The 15,867-nt window shown below is 40.0% G+C and overlaps 2 long non-coding RNA genes across 2 annotated transcripts; one reads left to right on the top strand and one right to left on the bottom strand.

The window, feature by feature from the left end:
* Nucleotides 1-6,208: 6,208 nt before the first annotated feature.
* Nucleotides 6,209-10,136, bottom strand: LOC136243644 (uncharacterized). The gene is made up of 2 exons (XR_010694941.1): nucleotides 7,382-10,136; nucleotides 6,209-6,822 (listed from the first exon to the last, which is right to left on the bottom strand). It is a non-coding gene; the product is annotated as an uncharacterized lncRNA (long non-coding RNA).
* Nucleotides 10,137-10,334: 198 nt separating this feature from the next.
* On the top strand, nucleotides 10,335-11,006 carry LOC136243806 (uncharacterized). Its single transcript, XR_010694993.1, has 3 exons — nucleotides 10,335-10,585; nucleotides 10,641-10,786; nucleotides 10,846-11,006. It is a non-coding gene; the product is annotated as an uncharacterized lncRNA (long non-coding RNA).
* The last annotated feature ends 4,861 nt before the right edge of the window (nucleotides 11,007-15,867 follow it).

The following is a 15,867-nucleotide window of genomic DNA, read 5'->3' as shown; positions in this document are numbered from 1 at the left end:
ATAACCCAAAAACCTACTGAGTTTTGTCAAATGCTAGTGTATTGAAGTTGTTTGTTTTTATACTCAGCAATGTAAATGATTCCCTCTTTGTTGACAGCAATTCCACAGATGTAACTGAATTGGCCTTTACTGCTCCCCTTTTCCCCAACTTCAGTAATCAAGTAGCATTTATAACTAAACTGCTGGGGAGGGCTAAACACATTGAAGAAACCATTCTTATAATCAGCAACAAGCATGTAATCATCTGGTGTAAATGCTGTCAATTTTGCCAGGGAAGTCGTGGTTACCATCAGCAGCAAACATGTTTATGCAGTTGTTGTAATTGTCAGTCACATATACAAGGGCACGGCTGTCAACTGCATCATTAGCTGCATAATAAAACTGTCCTGGACCAGATCCTTTAGAGCCAAACTTTATATGTTATTATTAGTCGTATCAAAAGTTTGCACCCTGTAATTGCTGCAGTCAACTACATACAATATATTTTTGTGGTTGAAAGCCAATCCAAATGGACAATTAAATTGACTGTCTTTGTCCCCTTTTGAAGAGCCAATTGTATGCTAATAAATCCTGTTCAACCTGAACAGTTTTACAACATTGTTGGACCAGTCACTGACTGCAATGATTTGTCACCTACTGCTATGTCATGGGGCTTCGTAATTTTGCCATCATCTTTGAATGCAATGGTGTTTGTCAGTTTAAGTTCTCTTTCTTTCTGTTTTTCAAACACGACTACCTGTAATCCAACAAGGCAATTTCATTGTTAGGACCTGTATGGGTCTTTAATTTCTTGATTTGTGACCACGTGGTAGCTTTTTTCTTTTCAAACTCCACATAGTTCCACAACCATGCTGTTGACATACACACAGATAATTTTAACAAAATTAATACAATAAGAAGTGTTATATCCCTACTGTGCATTTCTGTTATGGTATCTTGAGTACAGTCGGGTGTAACACTAATGTTTACTGTGATTTAATATTGTGCACTACTCCAACTTGTTTCAGTACTTTTTATTGATGTGCTATGGTCCCTACTCTAGTTCAAAATCCAATTTTTTTTGTGTACTTGTTTGTAAAATAAAATATGACTGGTGAACCCATGCATACTGCGTTAAAAGAAAAATGGTGCCACGCATCCCAACTGTCAATTGTCTGAAAAGTGAGATATCGATTACACTTCATTGTCAGCTATGTTCAACCCGTTACACAGCATTACTAATCAAGAACTGTTTGAAAAGCACCTCTGCAATCAAAGTAACCACTATATAAAAATTACAGATGATTTCTGTTACAAAGGGAAGCCATCATATACTACCGCCAAATTGACACCTTATGCTGATAGGACACAAAGGAGGACATTGGTAACTCCATGAAGAATGCATTGTATGTACTGCAGTATGCCAAAATGCACGTATCCAGCTGAAGCAATGGGGTACAGTGACAAAAATTAGCCCGTAGCCTTAACTGTTATCGAGTTACGCTTGTCTGAAAGCATCAGTCAGTCAGTCAGTAGAAAATTCCCTTTTTATACTTAAAAAAAATATCATAGCAACTTGTTGAAAGCATTTGTGACCGGATTTGCAAAAAGGGGTCTTCCACACACATCCAGATTTGAAAGGGCTATTGACTTGAAATTTGGTCTGTAGTTAGCACCAACATAGCTGAATGTATGGTGAAAGATTGAGGTAATTATGTTACTTGAACTTTGAGTTATGGCTTCCTAAGTTTATGGAATTGGATGTGTGTGGAAGACCCCTTTTTGCAAATCCGGTCACATTTCGGGTTGATCTGAAGGCTTGTTTGGGCTTAACCAATACTGCTTCATCATCAGGGAAAAGTGAGGCTGGCTTTTGGGTGATGTTTTTTATGGGCCACACCTTTGTGGTCCCTACTATACAGTACTATTGTACTGTATGATAGTTGGGATAACGAGGTGTAGCTTAGTGGTTGCTTGCAGGCTGATGCCTCTCGACAAACGCCCAGGTGTGAGACCAATAGGTATTGGTGATGTGCCCCGTAGAATTGTTGCTAAGGCGATCCTTTATGTTATAGGTGATGATATTGCACTGGCTGCTGGCCCATTGCAGACCTGTGCGGGACAATCAGCTGGTTCTGAGGCTGCTGTACATGCTATGAAGAATATGTTTGATGGCAGTGATTGTGAAGCTGCACTCTTAGTGGATGCTACTAATGTATTCAATTGTGTGAATCGCCAAGCCGCCCTACATAATATATCCATCCTTTGTCCTGCATTTTCTACTATCCTGAACAACACTTATGCTCAGCCAGTCCGATTGTTTGTAGTTGGAGAGGGTGAAATCCCATCTTGTGAAGGAACAACTCAAGGAGATCCTCTCGCAATGGCAATGTATGCCCTGGCTGTGGTTCCCTTAATTAAAAGACTCCGTGTGGCAGTCCCCAGTGTTGGCAGGTATGGTTTGCAGACGATGCCACTGCGGTGGGGAAACTGAAACTTTTGCATAAATGGTGGCAGATACTATCCTCTTTGGGACCTAATTTCGGGTATTTTTCTAATGCATCTAAGACAGTGTTGATTGTAAAGCCTCATTTGTTAACTATTGCAAAATCTATCTTTGCTGACACTGGTATGCAGATTACTGATCAGGGCCAGCGCCATCTTGGGGCTGCATTGGGCTCTCGAGAATTTGCAGAGGGGTTTGTGGCCAAGAAGGTTTGTTCTTGGTCTAGTGAAGTGCTTGCTTTGGCTGAGATTGCTACAAATCGTCCTCATGCGGCTTTTTGTGCTTTCACTCATGGGATGATAGGCCGGTGGGTATACATCATGAGGACCATCCCCAATGTCGGGCCCCTGTTTCAGCCTCTAGAGGATGCCATCCGTTTGAAGCTGATCCCTGCCCTCACTGGCCATGGTGCTTGTTCTGCCTTAGAGCGTGATGTGCTCTCTCTACCCTGTCGCCTAGGTGGCTTGGGTATTGTCAATTCTGTAGACATTGCTGATTCTCAGTTTACTGCATCTATCAAAATCACACACTCTGTGAGATCTTTGATTGTTGCTCAGAATCTACTAGCCCCTCTACCCGACGTTAGTTCTATCAAGGCTCAGATTCATCAGGATCGTCGCTCTACTTTGAGGGGGAGGACTTCTACGATCAAATCTAATCTTTCGTCACAATCCCAAAGAGTTTTAGACCTGAACAGTGAACCGGGTGCTTCTGCCTGGCTGACAGCATTGCCTTTAGCAGAGCAGGGATTCCATCTGATGAAGCAAGAATTTTGGGATGCCTTGCATCTTAGATACGGCTGGAAGCTCCTGAACATACCCAGTCACTGTGTTTGTGGGGTCCCATTTTCTGCGGATCATGCTATGATTTGCAGACATGGTCCAATGGAGGCCTCACATTTGTTCGCCACAATGCTTTGCGAAACATCACTGCAGAGTGGCTTTCCAAGACATGTCATGGTGTGGCCCTTGAGCCACCTTTACAGCCACTTACTGGGGAGATCATTGCACCTAAGACTGCCAACCGTCAGGATGAGGCTAGGGCAGACATACATGCTAGGGGATTCTGGGGGCAGCGGCAAAGTGCCTTTTTTGACGTAAGGGTGTTTCATCCTAATGCACCGAGCTACTGCAACACCAGTGTCCCCTCTTTGTATCGACGTCACGAGGCACAGAAGAAACGTGAGTATGGTGACCGTGTCAGAGAGGTTGAGCAGGCCTCCTTCACTCCCCTTGTGTTTGCGACCACTGGAGGTATGGGAAGGGAGGCAATAGTTTTCTACCGTCGTTTGGCTGACCATCTATCTCGCCGCGGCTCTACTAGTTACAGTCAGACTCTGGCTTTTATCCGATGCACATTGTCTTTTTCTCTACTTCGGTCAGCTACAATGTGCATACGTGGAAGTAGGTCCATCTCGCATCGCTCCTCTGATGCCTCTCCTGAGATGGGCCGCATTGATGAGCACGGGGACTTTTAAACTTTTAGCAATCTGGTCCTTTTTATTCAGTTGTCCAGCACGTGCTTTCTTTGTGCTGGGGGTGGTAGGCAAGGGCAGTCCATCCAGCCCGGGGAAATTAAAAAATAAATAAATAAATCAAAAAAAAAAAAAAAAAGCTTAGGCCACTCCAATTGGTAATTATGTTTCTGGTCCACCGCCCGCATCCTTTTTTGCAGAAAGTGAAATTTCAGAAATACATGGGGAATATGCCCGCATCAGATTTTTGAAAAAGCTGGATTTCAGAGACAAATATTGGGCTGCTACAAACATGCTAAATCTAACTGCTTATGTGTCACTATAATGTCTTTTATCAGTGAAAACCTGCAAGAAATGGGCAGAGTGCATAGTAGGATCGATATACTCTAATAGAACAGTCAGTGAATCACAAAAATACTCTAATTGAGCAGTCACCTCATTGTTGCTTTATTGCTGAATTCCGCCCGCCCGCATCTAAAACTAAACTTCAGATGACCAGAAACATAAAAACAAATTGGAGTGGCCTTAGTGGTCAGATTGAACATTAACTCTAGTGCATATTCAAACCATGATCGTTTGTTATAATAGTATAGTTGCTATAGCAGTTTTATACGATATATAACTACTTATCAGTAGCGTAGCTACCATTGAGACAACCGAGGCAGCTGCCTCGGTAAAAATTGCTCAGCAATTCAGGCTGAGCAGCCTGAGTATTCAGTGGCACCACTAATTTTCTACTCAATCGTTTACTACTACTAAGATAGCATTACTGTACCACACATAATAGAATCTATATGGCTGCAATACTAAGCAGGGCCGGAGCCCACAGTGACAAAGTCCGGCATTGGCTGGACCATTTTTCAGCTACTTGAAGTTGTATCAAAAAGATAGAGATACTCTAATAGAGCAGTCATCGTAATGTACTCTAATAGAACATTCAGTACAGATTATAGCCACTGCTCTCATTACACTGCTTGGTTTAAATCATTTACATTTATGTTAGATAATTGTCTTTAAATTACTTTTCAAAAGTTCCAACGAGTCAACTGCATGGCATTACATGGAGCTACTGAATTGATCACATCATGCATTAGCATGCAGTTACAATCAAAAATAACTTCCACATACCATTTCAAAGCATATTATTTTCAAATTTTTCCTAAAGGAGCATTCCCTTATACTCCTAGCTTGACATACAGCTGAATATCACATGGAAGAGATAATCTCCAACATAAATATCACAACAGATCAATAAAAGTATAGTGTGCATGACTATGACCTCCGCTGCACAGCCTGACTTGTAAAAATATCTCCGGAGCTTTGTATGCTGAGTGAAATTAAACTAGTCTAATAATTGAAGCATGTATTCTGTAACATTAACTAAGCTGGAGCATTACTTATGACATGTAGGCTGTTTATTGGGTGATATTATTTTGTGGGCCATGCCTACTCCTTTGTGGTCCCTACTATACAGTACTATTGTACCGTATGATTCAACAAGATGGTAACTCCAACACTGTAGCAGGCAGGCAGGCAGGCAGGCAGGCAGGCAGGCAGGCAGGCAGGCAGGCAGGCAGGCAGGCAGGCAGGCAGGCAGGCAGGCAGGCAGGCAGGCAGGCAGGCAGGCAGGCAGGCAGGCAGGCAGGCAGGCAGGCAGGCAGGCAGGCAGGCAGGCAGGCAGGCAGGCAGGCAGGCAGGCAGGCAGGCAGGCAGGCAGGCAGGCAGGCAGGCAGGCAGGCAGGCAGGCAGGCAGGCAGGCAGGCAGGCAGGCAGGCAGGCAGGCAGGCAGGCAGGCAGGCAGGCAGGCAGGCAGGCAGGCAGGCAGGCAGGCAGGCAGGCAGGCAGGCAGGCAGGCAGGCAGGCAGGCAGGCAGGCAGGCAGGCAGGCAGGCAGGCAGGCAGGCAGGCAGGGGCAGGCAGTTATTCAGTAGAAATTTCCATTGCATAATTAAAAATTTTTTTTTATCAATTTATTGGAAGCCTTTAGGATTATATTGAATGCACTTTTGGGCTTTGTTATACCTAACCAATGCTGTCAAGGTGCCAGGATGGAGTTGTGAGGCTGGTTTTTGCGGTGAATTTTTTTAGCTAGGAAAACCCATATCTCCGTGATCCCTAATATAACTAACGATCATGGGTTTGTAGTATTTGAGTTCTCACTATATAGAGTTTATGATCAAGTATATTCCCAAATACTAACTACTTGTTAATGATATTACAGTCATACTCATGCGGCATGTTTTATACCAGTAATGATACACACATTGTATTAAATTGCAGTAATCAAACTCTACAGCCTTCATGGTGGCATTTCACGATGACATGAGTACAAATTAGATACAAACATTCTAATTGCATAAAATACTGATTCCGTTAATTCCAGTGTATAAACCAGGGGCCAGGAGTTACTTCAAGGACATCAAATCTATCACAATACTCAGCAGTACATAAGTTATTAGAGGTCAACCACAGACTGGTTTCCAAGGCTTCTTCTTGCACTTGTAAATTCTGTGGTCTTAACACCAGGGCCATGTCCCTGACATTTTCTTCTTGTAAATCTGGACATGCTCCCTCCAAAATACTTGCATTTGTTGCAGTTATCAACTTTCAAAACCTGTTGGTGTTTAATATTTTGTTCATTCACATAACAATCTTTAGTTGAATCAGGATTTGACTGGCAGTACATGCTGACTCATTAAATGTTGCATCCTCACAGAGACATCTAATGGATACCTCTATCCCATACTGATAAATGCTCCATCCTCACAGAGACATCTCTTGCAGTTAAGGTACCTCTATCCCATACTGATCATGGCCAACTTTACACTGAGAACCTCTTAACTGAGTTGAGCACTTCTTGAACACTACAGTAAGTAACGGCACACAGTGTGTATGTATCTGCATCTTGAATATAATATGCGTGACTATTACATTATTCATATACATGTTAGCTGATTGCTAAGTTTAGCTCATTGCTAAGTTTAGCTCATTGTTATTTTGTATACTAATTTGTTAGTATAGTTAACACTAATGCTATATGAAGTTGTTACTTACAAGCCAAAGTTGGCTACTAATGCCCAACAGTTCGCAAGTACTTTAATGCAAGTAGGTTAGGGCGCTTGGAATCATTATATAGGATTGTTTGTCAAAATATGCTGTGCAGTGCCTTTGATAACCACCAGCCCTCTGCAGCAAATAGCAATAACACTGATGTTATGGTAGTATGCAGGCATCTAAGTTGATACCTACATACATACATGCATACACCCGACGCTGAAGAACCTCAAAGGCTGCCAGAAGGAGATTAAGAGTCTCTCAGTGATTGAGAATGCTGTTAGTAACTGTGATGTTACTTACTACTTAGTTACCTGATCACCTAGATGGCACATGTAGCCTTCCTCAAGGCCAACTATGAGTACTTACGAGGAAACTATTGTAAAACTGTCAAGCTGTTAACCTCAGCTCCAAAGCCACCATCACAAACTGACACTGGTCAGTGTCTTCCTTCAACAATCTCGGTTGTCTACACTATCACATGGCAAGTACAGTTTGGCATCCTACTACAGTGTACTTCAGTAAGGCTCTCTATGAAAATGATTCTGCGCATGCCCTCTATGACTTTCCACCATTGGAGAAAGGTAGATGGATGGGTGTGTCCTGTGTTGTCATGTGATCTGTTGTTGTAGCAACACTGTCAGGTCGTCCATTGGCAGTACTGGGGTAAATGATCATCTAGTGTTGTTATATAATCCTATGCAAAGCAGCAGTGTTACCATAGCCAAACTGTAGTTTGAGCTAGCGTGTTTCCATCAGAAACTTGTTGTCATACCAATGGAGATGGGTCACTTATCATGTAGCAGATCATCATCAGCCATGCCAACCCCATCACTTGACTTTGCTAACACCTGTCTGTGTAACGCTCTCTACTTGCTACCTCCTGCTGCCACAACAACCAATTTATTAATTTATTAATGCTTTACAGCACAAGTGCTGAAGGTCTGTAGGACACCTGGTCCTACAACCAATGAGACTATGGTATCTGCATTGCCATGTCCACCACTCCATGGTGATGCTGTGAGGCCATTAAGGGCGTCCATTCTGGCTAACAGTTCTTATGTGTCGTTATGTCAAGGTGACCCGGTGTCTTCACTACACTACAGTAAACAACTTTTGGCCATTTCTTCACTGTCATTTTCACTGATGTAAGCAACATATTGACAAGAAAGCTTTGGACTATATATGTAGTTAGTGTTGTTACATGGATATAACTTTGAACCTCACAGTTGTGTAGTGTTGGGTGGTATGGTATTGTTGATCCCAGTATTCGGTATTGAGAAAATACCCCAGTATCTGGTACTTCATGGTATCCTGGCATTCAACTAATAACACACTTTTAATCAACCTGATATTGCTTTATTTGTGACAAAAACAGTCAAGTGTTAATCTGTAGTTACTATCCAAAGTTGGGTATATACCACAAGTAAAAGTTACTCATGGCTAACAGGTTATAAAATGAAGTTGATACAAGTAGGCTGGCACTGGGAGTTTGTAAAAGACGGAATAAGGAATAGCGAAATAACTCGCATCACAACGAACGGGAATTTATATGGCTTATGCAATGTTAGGGTGATTGTACTGTTACAGCTGTGAACTCATCCCTCGTAGATATCCTTACAGTGTAGGGTGATTGCGTGTACTGTTACAGCTGTGAACTACACTGCTTCGTCACTCATAGATGTCCTAGCGAAATGATTACTATACGCTCTTACTACTACTGTATGTAGCTAAGGCCACTCCAAATAAATTCTCTGTTTCCCGTCCACCGCCCGCATCTGGTTACTGTCAGCTCTAAATAACTCCATTATTCCGTATTCTTCCATTATTTTCCGGTTATTCTTGCATACTGACAGGCTCTATAAAGGCCATCTTGAAACAGTGTCAGCAGTACTATCAAGTCGGTACAAACTGCTATTTTTGCAACTTAAAAAGGAAGGAACAAGCTTAATCATGCTTTTATGCAGCTTTTTATGGTTGTGCCAGGCAAATAATGGCTTGAAAAGCTGCCAATCTTATAATGAAATAATGGAAATGGACCGCCCGCCCGCATGCAAATATGCTTGAGTCCAGGACGGGAAACAGAGAATTTATTTGGAGTGGCCTAAGCTAGAATATACAGTAGTTAGCTATTAGTTTCGTTTTCGAGTCTTCATCCTTCCAGTGGAGGGATGAAACGAAACGACTGTCACGCCCCCTTTACTCATGACGTTGGTATCATACTTAACATACAGTACCCGCTTACGAAGTGCAAAATTACATTTGATTATAGCTCTTACTAGCTACTACTGTAATAGCTAACTACTGTATATTCTAGCTGTGCTAGCGCAATGATACTTAGCTACATACAGTAGTAGTAAGAGCGTATAGTAATCACTTCGCTAGGACGGCTATGAGCGACGAAGCAGTGTAGTTCACAACTGTAACAGTACACGCAATCGCCCTAACATTGCAAGGATATCTACGACGGATGAGTTCACAGCTGTAACAGTACAATCACCCTAACATTGCACAAGAAGCCATATTGATATAAAACGCTCATTCGTTGTGACTCGAGTTATTCCGCTATTCCGCTATTCCTTAGTTCCGCCTTTTACAAACTCCCGCTGGCACTCACAGTTTACTGTATTGTGCTATGAGGGAAGCCAGACATCAGGTCTTCGCATTTAATTAAGTAATGTGTTGATGGTTTGAAATTCCCTGAGTGGTGCAATGAATGCCAAAACCCAGTAAACAAGATTTTACCAGTGGCCTTCAAGATTCTGTCCTTGATGTTGACAGAAACTCTAGACTTCTTCACAAAATAGTCCTGTAGTTTCACAAGTAGAAAATTTGTTTGGTTGTTTAACCTCTTTCCAAGAAGGTTTCTCTCCACACTCGATCACTTATGCTGCACTGGATACATATTCTCAACAATTAAGTGTGCGCCTGTAACGTGAGCTTATGAATAAATGCATCATGAACATCACTTTCAAAGCATTTGATCTTGTATGGCTTCTTATATACAGCAATCCTGGATCCAGCTCAACATGTACATACTACAATACTCATGATCTACACTGCTGGACCCACAATATGTGTTATTGGCAGAATGTTCACTGAGACGATTGGTGTTGAAAAGGATGACAGGGGGCAGGTGTAAATAATCTATAGATATTATATATATATATATATATATATATATATATAGTTGTTGCATTGTTCAATTGTATTGTATTGTATATACAAGTGTGTGACAAATTGTTGACAATTTTGTTATTGCTTAGGGCTGAAATGATTGTTCCATTGAGATAACATTAAGCAAAGTATTAGTTCACAGTTATGGACTTTGTAAGTTGCAGATACCAGACATTTGTCCGTATATCAATAGAGAGTGAAGATTTTAGCGACTACACAGGTTTACATTTCCATAACACAGTATTCAGCAACTCTAGTAAATTCAGTGTAGTTATTCTGTGGGTACAGATTGTAGTAGATGAGTACTTACCATCAGTCAGTGACCATAAGAAGTGCATCTATGCCTTAGGGGACTGTGCTTATGTGGAGAATGGTCCATTACCCTACACAGCACAGGTTTGTATATAATTGCAATGACTGTCAAGTTGTTTTATTATTTTGTTACCAACAGGTGGCTGAGAGACAAGGGGTGGAGGTATTTGGCTAAATCACTGAGCCAGGAAGATCCTCCCAAGTATCAGTTCAAACACTTTGGAATGCTTACATATATTGGAGAGTACAAGGCACTGGCTGAGAATCCTGTTGCCAAGTCCAGAGGTTTGCAGTAGTAACATGTACTGATGTTGTAAATGTTTTTGTATACACACCACTTGTAGGTTTCACTTCTTGGGTATTGTGGAGGTCAGCATACACAACTCGTCTGGGTAGTTGGAGGCATAGAATGCAGGTACCACTTGACTGGGTGTAAACCTTCTTCTATGGCAGAGACACCTCAAGATTCTGACATTAATTATAAAAATTTTGTACTATATAAATACATGACTAGTAATAATAGTAAATGTAGGTAGAACTGTTTAATTAATCAAAGCCTTTGACCAAGTGATAAACCTTGAAATAAATTTTGTGTGGGAATGTGACAGACAAGTGTGCATTGTAGAATGTACAAAATGGCTATCTCAAGATTGGATCTTTAGGTACTTTCAGTTAAATCCCTGTGGTAAATTGTGAAAGAGTTAAATGATATTACATATATTTTCTGTGGTGAACCTGGCTAAATTTTAGAACTGGTCCAATCGCCATTTACAACTAGCCGAAAGTCACTCGCAACTAGCTTTTTGGCCACAACTAGCACCCTTTTTTAGCCCCTGCAGCATAATGGCAGCATCTTTCCAATCATAAATCACACTATTTCAAACAACAAACTAAAATATGTATCAAACCCCGTCCGCTATCTTTTGTACAGGATCTATTCAGCTGACGTGAGATACTTCCAATACTTGTGCAACATTATTATGCATTCATGTGGTCTTGTCCTACACCCTTGTAGCATCAAGAGTCTATAATATATGAGGAGGAAGTTAGGGATATTTTTAATGTTATGAACTATTGGTAGCATGCACTAAGAATTTCTATAGGCTGTTGGAAGCACAGGTGTGTATTGGTAAAGGGCCACATAAACTTACTTAGTTTTAACACTCAAAGTAACAGTGAAGGTGGGTGTTTATTCTTACTAGCTGAATAGCTACTTTAGATAGCTCTCGTAACTCAGATTGCAGTTTTCTTGGTTTACTATAGATATTTACCAACTTTTAAAAGTTGCTGAATGGCCACATTGGACATGGCCGGGGATGAGAAACCAATATTTAAGCCTTAAACAGCAGACAAATTTCAGAAAGATGCATTCAAGTCACAGGTCAAATGCTATAAGTCAAAGGGAAGGGTAAAATTTTGTCTTCGATGCAGATCATCCAATAGTCAGTGCCTCACCCCAGTAAAACATACACTCCCAGTCCTGTGATTACTGAAAATGATGTGAGGATAACAGAAGTATGTATGCATATGTATCACATCACCACTGTTACCTTATCTCTGGGTGTAACGTTATTAAAATGCTATGAACAGAATTCTAATTTTCTTCAGGCATATTTCAACCTGCCTTGGTCTACTGGTGACCATCTTATAATAGGGGCTTGCTGCTGTCACCTCTCCCCAGTATCGAGTTTGATGTGTCTCAGTGCTTAATAACTATTTTATCAAAGCATCTATAATGTAGTGTTGTTACATAACTTTACGTAGGGGGCATCAAACAATGTGGAAGTAACAAACCCTGTTTCAGAAATTGTAAGATTTTACAGTAAGTTGTATGAGATTGTGAGTTTCAGACCTTTGGGAAGGAGGTAGGCCCGAGTCAAATATGCTCAAAATTTTTCCAAAAAATCTTTCAGGAATTTCCCCCTATTATGTTCTTTCAGTATTCCCATTATGCTTACATTGTGCTCCAGGTTAGCAACATTTCAAAAACAATCATCTTGGAACATTTCAATCAGTGAATGCTCTTTCACTACAAAGTGACCGTTCTATTAGAGAGCATCAATCCTAGGAGCTACGTACAGTGCAGTTGTTTTCACTGACTGCTCTATTAGAGAGTACTGATCTTTTTTTTTGCTACTATTTAATGGACAAGAAAAGAAAATAACATTAATTAAGTTTGAGGTCATTACTAACTGTCAATATGGTTTTATTAAAAAGAAATCATGTTTTACTAATCTTTTGACAACCCTTGAGGACTGGACTTTTGCAATCCACCAAAGCCATGGAGTTGATGTTGCTTTTCGATTCGGTACCACACCTGAGACTCATTCAAAACTTGGCAAGTTATGGTTTTGGTTGTAAGCTGCTATTATGACTTAAAGAATTTCTTTCAGACCGCTACCAGAAAGTTGCTTTAAATGGCTTCTCTTCTATTTGGTTCCCTGTAACAAGTGGCGTTCCCCAGGGATCCGTCCTTGGGCCACTATTATTTACATTATACATTAACGACATAGCCATTTGATTTGATTTATTGTTTATCCTCTAGGTAATCGGCATAAGCTGTTCGTCCTTACCAGAGCAACTAAGTACATATACAACACACAGTACAAAGCACAAATAAATTATACAAAAAACGTACATTATATTTAGTTGATAATAATAACTACACAACACAAGACACGTAGCTACAAATTTAATTTAACACTCATTGTTCACACTAGCTTAAGCTTTTTTTGCTGATGACTCGAAAGTTTACGCAGTCATTAGGACACTGGAAGACTCTTATCAACTTAAAGCAGATCTTTATTATATACAGGACTGGTGCCAAATTTGGTTGCTAAAACTAAACTTAACGAAATGTAAAATTATGCATGTTGGTAATTCTCCCACTGATAGTAGATACACGCTGTGTGATAATGGTTCTGGAGAATGTATCCAATTGATCACATGAAAGATCTTGGAGTCTGTGACTTGAAACCATCCTTGCACTGCAGCAAGACAGCTGCATCAGCTATGAGGGTTCTTTCTATGATTAGAAGGGCATTTGTAACATCTCAAAAGAACTGTTCACATTTCTGTACAATACATATGTAAGACCACATTTAGACTACTGCTCGTCTATCTGGAGTCCATATTTTGCCAAGGACATAGAAGTATTAGACAAAGTACACAAGTAGGCTACAAAGTTAAAGGTTTTGGTAAACAGTCCTATGATCAGAGATTGAAGTCCTTGGGTTTGTTTACTTTATTTCATCGCTGTCACTGTGATCTCATAGAGTTGTAAGATTTTAAATGGCTACTATGATATTAATCCTACCACCTTTTTTACACCAGTTGCTACTACAAACACTAGAGGCTACCATATGAAGCTGTTTAAACCACAATTATGCTAGATTGAATGTTTGCTCTAATTTCTTTACAAAACGAGTTATCAATGGTTGGAACAGCGTACCAGAAGAGATAGATTTGTCAAGCACTTTTGGACTGTTTAAAGCTTAAGTACTGGGAAACAGGATATGGATATGAGTAAAGGCTTTTAGCCTAACACTACATTTTATTGTTTCTTGTACTGCATACATATCCATGAATTATACTAATAAGCCATTGGCCTCTTGTTATGCCCATATCCGACTTTTGTCCAAATCATCTTAAGTCATTAACTGATTGGGCATTAATCACATCACAGGGTAAAGAATTCCATTGATTATACGATCAGTAAAAAACTTACAAGGAGTTGGATCTGGGTTTAGAAAGTTTGAAATTATGCTCTCTTGTAAAATTGATTGGTGACAGGGTAAAAAGTTTTGTAGAATCAATGAGAAGGTGTTGCTTTAGAATCTTAAAAGTCTCAATCAAGCTTAGCTCCATAGTTTGAACTTATCCACCTATTATGCTAACATAGCACTCCAGCCTACTATGCCTTTTATTATGCCGTCATATTTGACACAGGCCTAGAAGGAGGCTACAGTGTTATCGATTAGCTATGTAGTTATGCTATTCTGTAGGTCTAGCTGAAAATACTTCAACTACCAACACCACTGCAAAACTGCATGATCAATACCACTGCAATTGCTATTACCTATGGCTTGATAATTATTTTATCAAAGCACTATGCACAGTGTTGTTACCTACTTTTATGTAGGGGGCATCAAATGATGTGATCCCTTTAGGGTAAATATCGTTGATGTTTAGCAAATATTGACGACATAATATATTTCTTTAGATTTGAAATTTTGGGGTATTGAGACAAATGGCACCCCATATATGAATACCACTTCACCTCTAATTGGCTCGATCTACCTGGCATGTTATGTAACATTGAGACAGGTGTCTAGAACTTATCAAAACAGTACTATAGAACTTACCTGCATTGAAAAGGAACTCCTCAGCATGCTCTGACTCCTTGACAATAAGACTAAGAAACTTAATCCTACAATCAATCTCAAAATGTGTGACTATATAATTGCACAAAGAGACAGCAAAGGATATCTGAGGATTTATAGTAAATTTACTCTTCATATCACTATTTGGTATTTCACAACAGTCTCAATAGTAACCATAAAATGATGGGTTTCACTGGAGCTTAGTGTATAATTAGATTACATACACTTCATTAAAAGCCCCCATATTCCTTGATGAATCAGTGAATTACATGGTTTGCTGGTTTTATGTAGTGTAATGTGATCATGGAGACTAAAGTCTTCTACTACGGAAAAGGGTAATTCCTTATATGTGTGTTTTGCCCCCAGCTAATGATCTGTATGATGTTAACCAAGAAAGTATACGGTCAATCAAAAATAAACCTTAAAAATTTTTAATGCACAGGAACACTTCTATTGGAGTGTGCATCTACATCAATCAGATAATTCAGTTTCTACATCACACACACACACACACGCACACAAAATTATTCTACACTTGCATGGGATTATAAAGGTGGAGCAGAGTTGCTTTTATATCTGCATGTAGAGTTATGCTTTCTCCACCACTGACTGCCTTAAGCTCAGTAAATTCATTACTGCATAAAGTATCTTGATCAGAGCTGGGCTTAGCAAGTTTTGGGAGCTAAAATTAAATGCTAGTGGGGCATACCAGTTTCAGCCCTGATCATCTTCTTGCCTTACTAATAAGTAAATAAATGCAGACATACACGGGTCTCTTTTGGAAAGAAAAAAACAACAGCAAGTTGTGGAAAATTACCAGTTGCTTGAAAAATGCAAGGAAATTTAGTTCTTTACAAAGATTGGAACAGTTTACTTTATTAAAATACTAAATTAGAATATTTTTATGTATCCACTGTTTTGAGATTCCATCAATGGTAGAAGCACCGGAAATCCTTTACAAGAACATTGCTTCAGTATATTGGC

This window comes from Dysidea avara, chromosome 13, assembly GCF_963678975.1.
Source record: "Dysidea avara chromosome 13, odDysAvar1.4, whole genome shotgun sequence".
NCBI classification, from domain to species: Eukaryota; Metazoa; Porifera; class Demospongiae; order Dictyoceratida; family Dysideidae; genus Dysidea; species Dysidea avara.
The sequence above is the reverse complement of the archived record's forward strand: the minus strand, read 5'-3'. Positions and strand labels throughout refer to the sequence as shown.